Source organism: Equus asinus, chromosome 29, assembly GCF_041296235.1.
Source record: "Equus asinus isolate D_3611 breed Donkey chromosome 29, EquAss-T2T_v2, whole genome shotgun sequence".
NCBI classification, from domain to species: Eukaryota; Metazoa; Chordata; class Mammalia; order Perissodactyla; family Equidae; genus Equus; species Equus asinus.
In genome coordinates, this window is record NC_091818.1 from 33330937 (window position 1) to 33345764 (window position 14828).

At 42.4% G+C, this 14828-nt stretch overlaps 1 protein-coding gene and 1 long non-coding RNA gene across 6 annotated transcripts in view; one reads left to right on the forward strand and one right to left on the reverse strand.

The window, feature by feature from the left end:
• The window catches only part of FRMD4A (FERM domain containing 4A), a 584597-nt gene that overhangs the window by 233209 nt on the left and 336560 nt on the right, over nucleotides 1-14828 (forward strand). The window lies entirely within an intron of this gene.
• Nucleotides 1-14828, reverse strand: part of LOC123282107 (uncharacterized) — a 103576-nt gene that overhangs the window by 57686 nt on the left and 31062 nt on the right. The window contains exons 2-3 of the long non-coding RNA XR_006522054.2: nucleotides 4982-5035; nucleotides 2716-2788 (exon numbers count right to left, since the gene is read on the reverse strand). This is a non-coding gene — a long non-coding RNA (uncharacterized lncRNA). The remainder of the gene's footprint in view (nucleotides 1-2715; nucleotides 2789-4981; nucleotides 5036-14828) is intronic.

A 14828-nucleotide genomic window follows, 5' to 3' on the forward strand; every position in this document is an offset into this window, starting at 1 on the left:
CTCTGTGCACTTGTCTGATTATCTCCTCTGGAGGAAGCTCTAGAAATTGCATTTGGGATTCAAAGGATATACACATTTTGAGTTTTGATTCATTTTGTCAGGATTCTTTCAGCTACAAAGAACAAGAGATCCAATTTAAAAAATTGAAAAATGAGTTGATTATGTCACATAACAAGAAGTTTGAAAATTGGGGCATTCTAGGGTTAAGTCAGAAACTAAGTTATGTCATCAAATGCAAGGTTTTTTTCCACCTTGTGCATCTGTTATCTCAATGTATTGGCTCAGTCCTCAGGCTTATCCCTCATGGTCACAGCACGGCGTCAGAGTTCCAGGCATCACATGACAACACCAGTATGAAGAAGAGGGGCATTTCTTCCTATGCCTCTCTTTTTATCATAAGGACAATGTCTCCCAGAGGCAAAATCCCCTCTTGCATCACTTAGCCAGAATTGGCTGGACACCTAAGAGGAACTGGTGATCTGTTAGCTAAGAAGAGTATTGGGGGAAAAAGAATATTGAAAAACTACTCTGCAGAAAGATTGTATCCATGCATATTTTCACCAAAAGCACCTGTTTTTCCACTTTTTGTCAATCTGATAATACATAAAAAATGATACCTTGTTTTTATATTAATTTATTTAATTATCAAATCTCTTTTCTAATCTTTATTAGCTGTTTTTAACTCTCCTTTTATAAAACTGCCCAATTATATCATTTGTCCTTTGTTCAAATTTTTGTTCCTTATTGGTCTCTAAGTGCTCTGGGCACATTAGGAAAAGGACATCTTCTGTATTAGGATCATAGATGTTGCTAATTTTTCTGCTAATTTATCTGTCTATTGATGTTATTTATGGTGAATTTTGCCATACAGAATTTGTAATTTTTATATTGTCAAATTTATCAATTTTTCCTTTATGGTTTCTGGCTTTGTTATCATGCTTAGAAGTCCAGGCCAATCCAAAGATCAAAAAACATTCACCTGTGTTTTCTTCTAATGTTTCTCCTTTTAAGTGGCTAGCCATCTGTTCCAGCAAACATCAATTAAATAATCACCTTCTCCCCGCTAATTGGAGAATGTGGTCTTCATCACACACTAATTCCCATATATGGAAGTGATCTGTGTACACCAGTTTAAAAAAGGGAGCATTCAAGAAACATTTACTGATTTTCTCCAATGTTGAAAGCACCTTGCTTATGTTGACAGGAGAAACAGAGATGAATCAGACGCCAGGTTTGTCTTTAATCCTACACGTGCCTCTCAGAAAAAAGTGCAGGCACTGGACCAAGAGAGACTGGTTTGATTCCCACGTTGTCCTTGTATGACCTTAGGCACAATACTTACTCACTGTGCTTCAGTTTTCTCTTATGCAAAATAGGATAATAATAATAGTAGTACTTATTTCATATAGTTAATGTGATAATTAAATGAGTGAATTCATGTAAAATACTTAGAATCTGGCACAGAGGAAGGGCATAATAAATGCTAACAATTGCTTAAACTTAGAGGTCGGGCATCACAATGGTTGAAGATACAGACTCTGTTACCACGCTGCATAGGTTGGTATCTTTCTGCTAACACTTACTAGGTGGCTCATCTTGGGTTAGTTACTTAACCTCGCCATGCCTCACTTCCTCACCTATAAAATGGAGATGGTAATAATAGCACGTTTTTCGTAGGGTTGCTGTAATTATTAAATAAATTGATACATACAAAGCACTTAGAGTAGTACCTGGCGCATAGTAAGTTCGAACGATGTAACAGCTATTTTCATTATCCAAAGGATATTGTCACTTGATTGCAGACAACTTCAGATCCTGACAATGGGATAAAGGAGGGTGGAGAGCAATTTTGGGGTGTTCATGGGAATCTTCCCTTACTGAACCACCCAGCTGAATAGGCAGAAGGATAGTTCCCGAGAAATTCCACCTCCAGCTTCTACATTTTTCTTTGTTTTGGGTTAACAGTGTTGGGAATCCAGAGACAACAGTTAACACCAGCCACGTGGTTTTCTCTGTACAGTGAGTCTCACAAAACTGAATTTGGTTTCGACCAGGTTTGCTCTCTCTTTCAATCCTGACATGATTTGGAATAAGCTTTTTGCTTTTTAGTTGTTTTTTAACCAAAATTATCAAAGAAAGTAGGTATGCTTTGCATTTCGTTTTTTGTTTTCTCTTCAATTATACCCAAATCTATCATTATTGCCTTGACTACAAGAAACATTTTTAGTTTGACCAGGGCATTTTTTTTCCATGCTCCCACCCACCTTCTAAACCAAGGGTAGACATTATACATCATTATGGCAACCTAAAACTCCACATGTGGCCTCTGAGTTGTGCACGTTGCATTTGCATCTGTGGTTTAGCTGGTGGGTGTGTATAAACATGCACAGCCAGTCCGCTCTCTGGAGATCCTGCAATTGCTGGGAGCTCTGTGGCGTGTTTCTCCACCAAAGGGCTCCGTGCTGACCTTGAAGACAGCCATGCTGGGATGTCTGCAGCATTCCTGCCAGCCTATCCCCTTCTGTCACACAAGTTGGAGAGAAAGGACCCTGAGAATCCAATGTATGCTCACCTAGATTAGGTTCTTAGCCAACAGTGAATGTCTGTATTTATCCTTTTTGTGAAATGTAGTCAATTTTTTCTCTAGTTTCAACCAAAGTATAGAAAATGGAAAGTCCTAGATATGAATAGTAACATAGATGTTTAAAAAAATACCTTTTACATTTCTTCTCTCTCAGACTCTTCCATCCTCTGCCAGTGTTTTATTGATCCAAACTAGACAATGTACCTAAAAGACAAATGGGAAAAAGATTCTGGGATGAGAAATGAAGATTTTGAAAGTATGCATTTCAAACTGTATGTATCTAATTCCAATACGTCCTTAAAAAAAGCAGAAGGTGCGTAAGTTCAAACTTCAGATTGACCCTAAACCAATGACTTCCATGTGATGGATGAATTCAGTATGAAAAGAGCCAAAATCCCCTCCACTTTCTCAGCCCTAAGGGCTTGGGAAAAGAAGAAGGAGAGGAAGCGAGCATTTGGAGATGGACTATATTTGGTAAAGGGAACTTCCCCCACCCTCCACCACCTCCCTCAACCAAGCCTGGATTTTTCTAATCATTTCTCTCCACTTCTAGCCACTGAAGGAACTGGAAAATACACACGTCTATGCCAGGCTCAATTTAAGACCTAGACGCAGGTGAATGAGTTGTTTTATCCTTAGGGAACTAGATATTATTTCCCTGATCAAAATTGTTCTTTTATTTCTGGATGATTTTTACTATTTTTTTAAATGAAGTCCACCTACACAGACAAGCAAACTGGGTTTGGTTCCCAGAGACTCTTATGCATCAAATGAGTGTAAATAAAGACAGTAGATGAGAAAGGGGTCCTTTGGCCTCAAAATTGGCTGCAGCACGCGTTGACTTCGTCTTGTTTGATTCATATTTCCCTTCCCTGGAAATGTCTTGAGTTGAAGCAATAATGCGAAATAGCCATGGATCCTGGTGTTTATTATTTTCTCATATTTGTCAACATGACATATTCTCATAAACCCAGCTCTAGGGTGAAGACGGTGTGTGAAGAAGGTACTATATTCAGATTGTGCCAAGGAGGAAAAAGACTCTCTCTGATTGCTTTCACTTAATTAAGTGTGCTGCTGTATTTATTGGAATTTGAACAGTAAGGTATCAGTGTGTTCTCTGCTTGTGTTGCCACATCCGAGAGGCAAATAACGGAGAGTCTAGAATCTGTCTTGACAATATTCCATTACATTACAACTTCTGCTGACCTAAAAGCAAACTGTCTCAATTGCAAAGCTCTTTGAGGCCTCATCCCATAAGGCAGACTGAAGCAGTTTCTTGCATTTTTATTGTCTGCTGCTTCTCAGATATGACAAGCCAAAAGAGATACAGAACATGTCAGTCCACTTGCTAGGCTTCAGGGTTTTGTGACAAAACATAATCTGCCAGACCAGGCAGGACTAAATATAATCATAAAAAACTCACTTGCTACTTGGGGAGATGTTGAAAACAATGAATTTTCAAAATATCCTATAAGCGATACCTTTTATTTTTCTTTTGAATTTATGAGGAGCAGAGAGCAAGATCTGTAGCACAAGCTCTTTTCTCTCACTAGAAAGAACAATGAAGCAGCAAAGAGCTCACTATGCATTTGAAATGCCCGAGTTTTGCACGTGAATGAACCCGAGCAGATGGTGGGGAGCTCTCCCTAAGGCTGTGGGTCTGGATAGGGTGGAGGCCGTGTGAGTAGCAGTTGGGAAAGCCAATAGCAAATTGATGATGCCATGCACACAACAGGGGACCAGGGAAGTGGTACCTGGGACAGAGACTGGTCCTGGAGAATACTGGGAAAAAAATTTTTTTTTAAATTTTCAATTTACAAAAGGCAATGAAGTGGGTATGTTAAAACCGGAAGGAGCAAATATCTTTAGAATGAAAACAGGCATTATTTACAGTCTTTTTAATCCTTCGGTTGTTTCAGAAGCTTTGTGAGAAAACAAATGTGGTGATCATTCAGTGCTTGCTGTGTATATGCAATTTTATTATTTTAGGTCTTGAGTGTATGTGTGTGCGTTTGTGTGTGTCTGTATGTGTTTGTGTGTACTTGTATATGTCTGGGTATCTCTGTGTTTGCGTGTGTGTGTGTGTGTGTGTGTGTGTGTAGCTGGAGCAGCGTAGGGATGGAGGGTACAGAGAAGTCAGAAGAAAGGGAATACAAGCCTTACTCTCTATTACTGAGGATCTTACTGTCTAGATGGGAACACAGATCATACAGACATGAAGACAAACATGGCATCTGGAATGAATAGATCCATTAGTGCATATTCATATAAGGTAACCCAATAACCCAAGCTCCTAGAATCTTCCTGGGAAGAAAGTGAAGCATTGATGTATTAATTAATTTATTAACAGAGTGACCTGGTTGAGTTGCTAGGGACAAAGGACCAGATGATACTTACGTGGTTGAGGTGGGGTTTTCCCTGGAGTGAATCAGTACTCTCACTTCCATCTTCCTGGAAAGAGGCAAAAATTGAAGACACAACAAAATGGACTTGAGATAAGAGTGGGGGAAATATCCCTCTATTGGGATCCAAAAAGGCAGTTTTTTGTGAAACTGAGGCCAGGAGAGACCGGGCCTGGAGTGGTGCTGGGCAGCCTCCCTTGTTCATTAGAAACTGTCCAGGTGCCAGGTGGGTTGCTGGCTAGGTACCAAACTCTAAAACGGGTCTACAGTTGTTGGGCAATTTTAATTTTTCTTTGCCCTACCATTGAATCTTCAAGAAGGTCTTATTAAAGTTTTAGCCTGATCTCAGTTGTGGATTGAGAAATTAGGGCAAGGCTTGTGTCCATTCTTAGAGTTATGGAGGAAGAAAGAGCAGTATCACCTGTCCTGAAGCCAGAATTGGGGTAGCAGTGGCTAGGCCAGGAGAGTAAAACTCTCCAGGGTCATCAGCAACAGAGGAGCTGGCAAGGAGGTAGCGGTAGATGAAAGAGCCAGAGCCAAGGGACCAGAGCTGTTTGTTCCAGAGCATCCTGAAGACAGGGCCTCAGGGAGTGCTCAGAAATAGCAGAGGTCTTTTTGATGGAGGTGAGCTGATGCCATAATAATCTGGGTATAAAAAGCAAGTGTAACGTTGCTTAGACATCAAAGGTGGGTGACTCCTAGGTCGTAGGGGTGAAAAATCAACAATTAAAACTAAGCACTCAGTGTAATAGACTGAATGCTCCATCCCCCCAAATTCATATGTTGAAACCCCACCCCCTCACCCCTCATAATGATGGTGTTTGAGAGGTAATTGGGATTAGATGAGGTCATGAGGGTGAGACCATTGTGAATGGGATTAGTGCCCTTATAAGAGTCAAGAGAGGGCCTACTTCCCCTTTCTGCTCTCTGCCATGTGAGGATACAAGGAGACAGCTGCTGTCCGTAACCTGAAAGAGGGTCCCCCAGAAGTCAACCAGGCTGGCCCCCTCATCTCAGACATCCCAGCCTCCAGAGCTGTGAGAAATAGATTCCTGTTGTTTGTAAGCCACCCAATCTATGGTATTTTTGATATAGCAACCAGAAGACACTAAGACACTCAGGGAATGAGAAGAAAAGAGTTGCCCAATTGGTTGAGGATAGGGATCTAAGGATCGTGGGAAAGGCACATTTGCAGTGGATTTCTAGGGAAATAAGAGACATGGAAAGGAAGAGCATTCCATCTTCCAGCCGGGGGAAATTGGCAGGGTGGGGCTCTGCTGATAACAAAGCCTGTATGATTTACACGATGTTCAGTCTGCACATGGTGCGTCCTGCATACTCTTACCCCAAGGTCCTCACGTTTCACAAGGTAGTTACTTATGCAGGAGCAGAATTAACTCGTGGCAGTCTGATCTTCCTTTGATGCAGCTGATCAGCCATGCTCTGCCTTCACGGATCAGTGGTCATGGGTCCCTGTCAATAAGCCCCCATGTAAAGAGATGCAGTTCTGTAACCTCCTTTCCCTCATAGTTATTATTAGCTTGACAGAGAAAACAAAAATCCAAGAATCAGAAAACAGTGTTTATGTGGTTCTGGCTGGCCCCATCGTCTCTGCAGGAATCCTTCAAGATGCTTCCCCCTGTGCCCAGGAAGATATCAAAAGCGTGTGTATTAGTTTCTCAGAGCTGCCGTAACAGATCACCACAGACTGGGGGCTTGAAACAACAGAAAGATTTCTCTCACAGTTCTGGAGGCTGGAAGTCCAAAACCAGGGTGTCAGCAGGGTTGGTTCCTTCCAGAGGCTCTGAAGGAGAGCCTGTTCCATGCTGCTCTCCTAGCTTCTGGTGGTTGTCAGCCACCCTTGGCATTCCTTGGTTTGTAGATGCATCTCTCCAATCTCAATGGCCGTCACCACATTGCCTTCTCCTCTCTGTGTCTGTCTCTGAGTCTCCTCTCCTTTTCTTATAAGGACACGAGCCATATTGAGTTAAGGGTCCACCCTACTCCAGCACCACCTCATCTTAACTAATTCCATCTGTAATGACCCTATTTCCAAATAAGTTCTCATTCTGAGGTTCCAAGGACATGAATTTGGGGGGATACTATTCAACCCAGTATAGTGTGCAAATGAAATGTCTCTTCTCTCAGCCACTCCCTGGTGTTAATTTCCTTCCTGCCCTGCTCAGGGACCTCTCCCTGGAGAGACCTTAGTGCTGAGGCCACTGAGGCTCCACTAAGCTGACACTGTCCTCCTGTGCAGGCCACCTTGCCCATGTATCTACTGAAAGCTGAGATGCCACCTCCCTCCCACAGTGCCAAGCCCCCTGTGACAGAGCCTGTCACCGCAGCTCCCCAGGCTGGTGTCCCCTTGGAAGTTTGAAGGAAATAGCCCTTTGAGCTCTGACTGTTTCATTTCCAGCTCTTATTCTTGGGATCCAAGCAGGAGTCCTTGGGGGAGAGGCCCGAGGACAAGCAGAGAGGCAGATGTGCTAGCCTCACACTCAGCCCTCCCTCTCAACGCTAGACTGTGGTCTTCTCGTGCAGAACTTGATTCTCTCCTCTTCTAGAATCATTTCCACGGGGCTATATGTACCCTCCCAGGAACACCTGGCAGAGCTATGCCATGGATCCAAACATGCTTAGGTCTAAGTCCTCAGATGAATACATAAGACACAGTTGGAATAATACCACCTCTGACAGGCACACATGACCCGATCACGTGACTGCAGAGATAGGGATACGAGTGGGACGCTCAGCAAGAAGAAGGCTGCCAATGTGGAAGAGATGAAGATTCAACTCAAAAAGAAAGAAAGACAGGACAGCAAGAGGCAAGAGATTTTGGTCAGACTAATACTTCTCAACTCTCCGATTCTCCAACCCCAGCAAGGTGTCCACTGACTCAATTCAGCTCAACACTATCTACCTGGAGTTAGTGTCAGATCTCACAAGTTAAAGGGCTCAGTCCCACAGGATGTCCCCAACTTCAGATACCTGTCACAGGTCCCAGACCTCCCATACATCTGACCAACTGACTATAAATCAAGGGTTCCCATGACCCCCTCCTCAGGTTCAGTAATTTGCTAGAACAACTCACAGAACTCAAGAAAACACTTTATTATAACACCTTATTATAAAGGATATAACTCAAGAACAGCCCAATGGAAGAGATACACAGGGCAAGGTTTTGGGAGGAGGGAGTAAAGAGCATCCATGCCCTCTCTTGGGCGTGTCACCTTCCCAGAACCTTGATGTGTCCACCAATCCAGAAGCTCACAGAACTTTGTTGGTAGAGGTTTTAGCAAGCTGTCATTACACAGGCATGATTGACTGAATCATTGGCCACTGGAGATTGAACTCAATCTCCAGCCCCTCTGCCTCCCCAAAGGTCAATGGAGCTGGGGTGGTGGTGAAAGTTCCAACCCTTTCATCATGGTTTGATCTTTCTGGTGACCAGCACCCATCCTTTAACTATCTTCTCCCCCCTCCCCAATGAATCATCCCATTAGCATCAAAAGACAGTAAATTCCAAAAGTTTGGGGAGCTCTGTGCCAGGAACCAAGGACAAAGACCAAATATTTATTTTTTACAATATCACGATAGTAATTCATATTTTCTGATGTTATTGATTCCTCTTTTATCATTTCTGTTAGTTTTGATAATAACCAGAGCATCACTTAACTTCTCTAAGCCTTAGTTTCATCATCCCCAAAGGGAGGATAACAGTGGTACCCACCTCCCAGGGCCCCGGTGGGAATTAAATAAATTAATTCATGCAAATCTCTGAGGACATCAATGCAGTTTCTGCAAAGGTGCCGTGGCAACGTGTTCTGAATGCTTTACACGTACTAACTTATTTAATCTTCACAACAACTCTGTGGGATGAGTACCATTCATCCCATTTTACAGATGAGACAACTGAGGCATAGAGGAGCTGAAGAGCTAAAGACACCAGGCAGTTTACAAGTGGTGGAGCCAAAACCTACACTCAAAACCATGACTCTTTTGCCTCCACATAGTAGGTGCGCAGTAAATACCTGTTGACATGAGAATTTGGGCTAGATAGAGGTGTGGTAAGCATGCTGAGGAAGACAACTGTGAAAAGATGGTCAATGCACAAAAGCAAAAATCTTCCTCACACTTAGTAAAATTTTTACTCAGTGAGGTTGAACTTTAAAAAAGGTAAAATCCAACAGCCGCTATGGAAATTTGGAAGGAAACAAAATCTACTTTAGATCACTCTGAATTATGAGGTCTGGAAGGACACAGTTTGGCTGACCTCCCTCCTAACGCGCCAACAACCACACTGCGGGGATTCCAGTTTTAAAAGGCCAGAATGCACCTTTGGTTCTTGAAGTTCTGGAATGCTTGCCAGCACGTTTCTCCAACTTCCTGTTCTCAACCTATTTTGAAGGCTCCATCTAGTGTGAAACTATATGCTTCAGCATTAATTGCTTATTTATACTGACAATTATCTCCTCACCCCCGAAATCCCCCACCGCGCATTCGTAATTCTAATGGGCTTAATTGCTCTGTTTACTATCTTTAAACCTCTTTATTTGAAAAAGGTATGAGAAAGATCTCAAGCACAAATTTTTTTTAAATCAGCACATCGGGAAATCAGGAATGCAGCTCTGAGCAATGCCAACACTTCTTTCCCAGGGTGACTGGCTCCTTAGCCTCTTTTTGCGTGATTCTGTGGGCCCCGGGTTGTTCCTGAACACGTAACTCTGGTGGCCACAATCGTTCCAGAACTAGATGGGAGTTCTCCCTTTTCTGCTAATAACAGATTTTGTTTTCACAGGCCAACTCCCATCGCATTTCTGAGCAAACTTTGGGAGCTCGAGGTATAATCAGTGAATGGAAATCTCCAGATCGAGAAGGAAAGAAATATTTTTGTCTTTGTAACAACCAGGGAGAGCCTCATTCTGTTTACAAAAATTACTATTGTTTTTATTACTGTAAAACTCTTCCATAAAGTAATAAGTGTTTCAAAAAAATCAGTCACGCAAAATGGGGAATTGTGCTATTAAGAAGCAAATACAATCAATAAGGCAGTCTCAAAGCTCACTGGCCAGAATTTCCTAAGTTCCTGCTTCACCATCCAAATCCATTCCAGTCCCAGCAGTTAGTTGTGTGCTCTGCCTTGAATATCCATGGGGACCATTCTGGGTCCTGCAGTTGGCTGGGACTTCAGGGCAGTGGCAGCCATCCTAGCAATATCTTGGCAGGCTGGTTCATTCTCCAACTTGATTTAGGGCCATTGACTACTGCCTCGTGTCTGCCCCCTACATTCCTCCTCTCTTTCCCCTCAACTTCCTCCTCCCCCATAAGAACTCTATCCCCCTCCCCCATTATCTTGGGATCTTACTGATTAACAAAACAGAAATAATGTCTATTATTTATTGAGTGACTATGTGCTAGGCTATGTGCTAAATGCTGTCTCCATTTTTCATTAAATGGTTGAAACAGCTCTATGAGGTGGGTACCCTTGTCCCCATTGGTGGAGAAGGAAGCTGAGACTTGACTTCAATGGTCAGCCACAAACCCCACAGCAGGGCAGTAGCAATGCCACAATTCCGTGTAGCCCCAAAGCCTCTTTCTGTTTCACGCCACTACCTTGCTACTCATTGGTATTAAAACCTGAAGGGTCACATTCTCCCATACTTCTTGGACTTGGAAATCCCTCAACGGGGAAATTTCTAAGATGGAAAGTACTTTTTATCCCTAAAGTTTCACATTTCATTTTAGAGTCAGTTTTGCGTTCTGGATTATTTAGCACGAGTACAGCAGGTTCTCCTTCGGGTTTTCAGAACACAACTGGGAAAGAAATCAACAGGAGTATTTAAATTTTCCTCCCCATCAACTGAGAAACAGCTGGTGAGCATTAATGACTACATAGATTTAAAGATTGCGTAGAGTTCACAGCAACGTCCTTGACCCTCTGGCCTCTGAACTGACTGAAATTAACTATGCTCTGGTTTGAAAAACTGAAATGAACACAATGGCTTCTCTTTCTTCCTTACATATATATTTATTTACATATATTTTCTGTATGATCTTTGAGGTTTCCCAGTCCCCTTGGAGCCAAAGGCACTCAAGATAAGAATCCCTGTAAAGATAATCAACACTGAATCAACAATTTTTAAAAGGAGATGCTCTGAAAGCCATCAGATGCCCAAGTTCAGGCCCAGGCTGTGGGTACAGTGTGACTCTAGCTTTAAGACCCATTTCTTTCCCTCCCAGCCATTTGCAAAAGCAACACGAGGTTAGTCACCTCAGGCCTGGGCTCCAGAAGACAACCTGTCACTCTGTCTTAGGCAGATGGGATGTCAAGCTCTGGGCCACTTTCCAGAGTGGTCTGCAATATTTGAGGCCTATACATTTTGCCCCCCGCAGACCCAATTAGCTGCCACTCCAGAAATCTCCACAAAGGCCAATTCCTACAGAGTTCCTGGGGGGCAAACATTCCCATCAGGGGTCAAGAGGAGAGCAGAGTGCCTAAGGACTACACACTGGTAGGCGGGCGTATGAAGAACTTTCTTGCCATACCCTGGAGCTGGAACTTCCAAGACTGTTATTGTTGCGGGCCTCACTGTGAGATGCTGGTCTGCCACACCGAAAGCATGTCAGAATCCGCGGGCAACCTTCACAGCTAAGGAACCAAGGAGCTGTTCTTCACATAGTTTCCACCAGGCAAGGACAAGAATAAAAGCAAAATTCCAAAGGATAAAGAAATGAATCATAGCAATTTGCATTGGCGTATTTCCGCCATGAAGAATCTATTCTTTACTCAACAAATCTATTGAATGGAAGTAAAATTTTGACACAAAAGCCATCAAAGTTCTGTTCAGATCAGGACAGCACTACACCTCCCAGAGGGTCATTGCACAGTGTTTTGAGAGTGATGCTGGAAACGGAAGCCCAACCGCCGGATCTTCTGATACATCAGAAGGAATGTGGTAGCTGGGCCCCAGGACGTAACTCCACTATAAAGACCTTGCTCTTTCTCTTCTCCAGATAATCTCCAGGGACCGGCCCCCAAGAACGTGCTCCTCAGTAGTGGCAGTTACCACTTGGTGAGAATGTTACCTCTCCACATTTGGACCCATGTGGATTTCCCTCATGAAAGCAGCCACGACAACTTTCCCTTAATCAGTCTTCAGGTTGCTCCAGGGCAAAGCCAGGCAGGACGCTAAATCCCTGCCCATGGAACCATTCTAGCCGGGAACACCAAGGTCAGAACCTGATCATCACCCTGGGCAAGAGAAATGACGTCCTCTATTGAGTCAGGAACCGGAAAGGCTGGAGTCAGGAACAAGATCACCAGAGAAACAGCAAAGCTGAAAATGACCTCCACCATGGCATTGGCGAGTATTAAAATAATTCTGCCATTGGTTTTCTTAAAATATGGCCAAATTCGCCTTTTGGATTCAGATAATCTGGAAAAGACTTTTTCAAAAAAAGTTATAAAACAGTTTTGCGTGTTGCCATGTATCTTTTTAATAATATTTTTAAAAATTTCCACAGCATAATATAGGCGAGGAAAATAACAGTTCCTCTTATTACACTAACAAGCTCTCGCCTCAGAGTTTTATGCAAAGTGTCTCAAATCCTAATCACTTTAGTCGCTTTACAACAGTAGTGATTATAAAGGTCAGTTGTGTCTTAAGCAAATATTTGCGTGATTTTAACAAATGTGTTGAGGAAAGTAAATTAGAATTTGTATATATGACAGAATACATCAAAGTTGATGATCCAAAAGATCTCCTGTATTTGGTTAGGAAACTTGAAATATATTTCAGTGATCCAATTTACTAAAACAGCATTTATTGACATTTATGCCATAAATATTTCATAATAAATTTGTTTAAAGTATATAAATCACCATAAAACAGGGCAGAATGTGATCGCTTTGACACATAGAGGTGTTAACCACTAAGAGGGCACACACAGGGCCTGGCCAGGTGGCGTAGTGGTTAAGTTCAAGTTCGTGTGCTCTGCTTTGATGGCCCAGGGCTTGTGGGTTCAGACCCCAGATACAACCCTACACACTGCTCAAGCCATACTGTGCCAGTGTCCCACACACAAAATAGAGGGAGATTGGCACAGATGTTAGCTCAGCCACAATCTTCCTCAGCAAAAAAAAAAAAAAAGGAAGAAGAAGAGGGCATACACACACCTAGCTGAATTGAGGGTTGCTTCATGAAAACAGTGACTTTTGAACACCTCGAAAAAGTAGTACAATTTCAGCAGGAAGAGATTCACGGGAGAAGTCCCATCAGACTTCATGCCCGTGGGGCGGAGAGGGCAGGTGGATGCTGAAGATCAAGCAAGCAGATTTGTTAGGCTGTAGCATTACTCCCAAGAAGTTATAACAGCAGAAGGATCAGAACATCTAGCAGGACTGATGAAGGTTTCACTTACATTAACCTAGCAGACAAGAGAGAGGCATTGAAGGTCCCTGAGCGGAGAAATATTGTTATTAAAAGCAGCGGTTTATGAAGATTATGGTGCTGGCTCTATTCGCTTCCAAAGGCCACCAGAACAAAGTACTACAAACCAGATGGCTGAAAACAATAGAAGTTTATTCTTTCTAGTTCTGGAGGGTAAAACTGTCAAATCAGGGTATCAGCAGGGCCGTGCTCCCTCTGAAAGCTCTAGGAGAGAATCTGTTCCATGACTCTCTTCTAGCTTCTGCTGGTTGCCAGCATCCCTTAGCTTGTAGACGCATCACTCTAATCTATCTCTGTCTTCACATGATAACCTCTGTGGATTTGTGCCTCTATGTTCAAATACGCCTCTTCTAATAAGGACAGCAACCATATTGGATTTAGGGGCCACCCTAATCCAGGATGATCTCTTCCTAGCTTGATTACATCTGCAAAGACCCTATTTTTAGATAAGATCACATTCACAAGTTCCAGATGGACATGAATTTGGGGTTCAAGTGGGGTTGACACTATTCAACCCAGTCAAGTAGCCCAAAGTAGGAAGAGTCAGCATGGGGAAAGACTGGCAACAGAGAGGTCAGTGGGGAGCCCAGTGCAACAAACGAAACAATGACAGCCCACCTGGACCAACAACACTGGGGATGGAGATGAGACAGAACCTAAAAGTCTTCCTCAGCAAAAAGAGGAGGACTGGCAGCAAATGTTAGCTCAGGGCTAATCTTCCTCAAAAAAAAATTAAAAGAAAAAAAAATATATATATATATATTTATAAGCTCTACCCAGGCTGTTGAATGCCACAGAGGTTCATCCATTTTCATTCCTGTATTTTATTCCCTTATATGATAATTCAATATGAATATGCTACATATTTTATCTGTTCGACCTCTAGGGGGCATTTGGATTGTTTATATTTTGAAGCTGATATGAATAATAGCTGCCATGAAAATCCCATGTTCTTTGGCTCCCATATGGACACAGTTCTTTTGGGTATATATATCCAGATATGCAACTTATTTGTAAATGTTTCCTAATTTTAAATCTTATCTAAAAAAACAACTCAAGTATTAGGATTAGAATGTATTTCTCTTTGGGGACAGAAAACTAATTAATTTATAAACAGACAAAAGGACTTTCAATTAGTCAGAATTTTAAGGATGGAAAGTTCATCTGTAAATAAAATGTTAAAATACTGGAAACACTGCAGCACAGCAAGCCTTTTCGAAGAACATCCTAAGAAAGGCTCTTTGAAAAGCAACATGAGAAAGCCGAGTTAGGCTCCCAAAAAAGCGGCTCTGAAGAATTCGAAGGACAGAGGAGCTCTGTTGTATTGGAGAATGCAGAAGTGTTCTAATTGCCCAATTTCAGCAGGAACACTAAAAAACAAAACAAAAG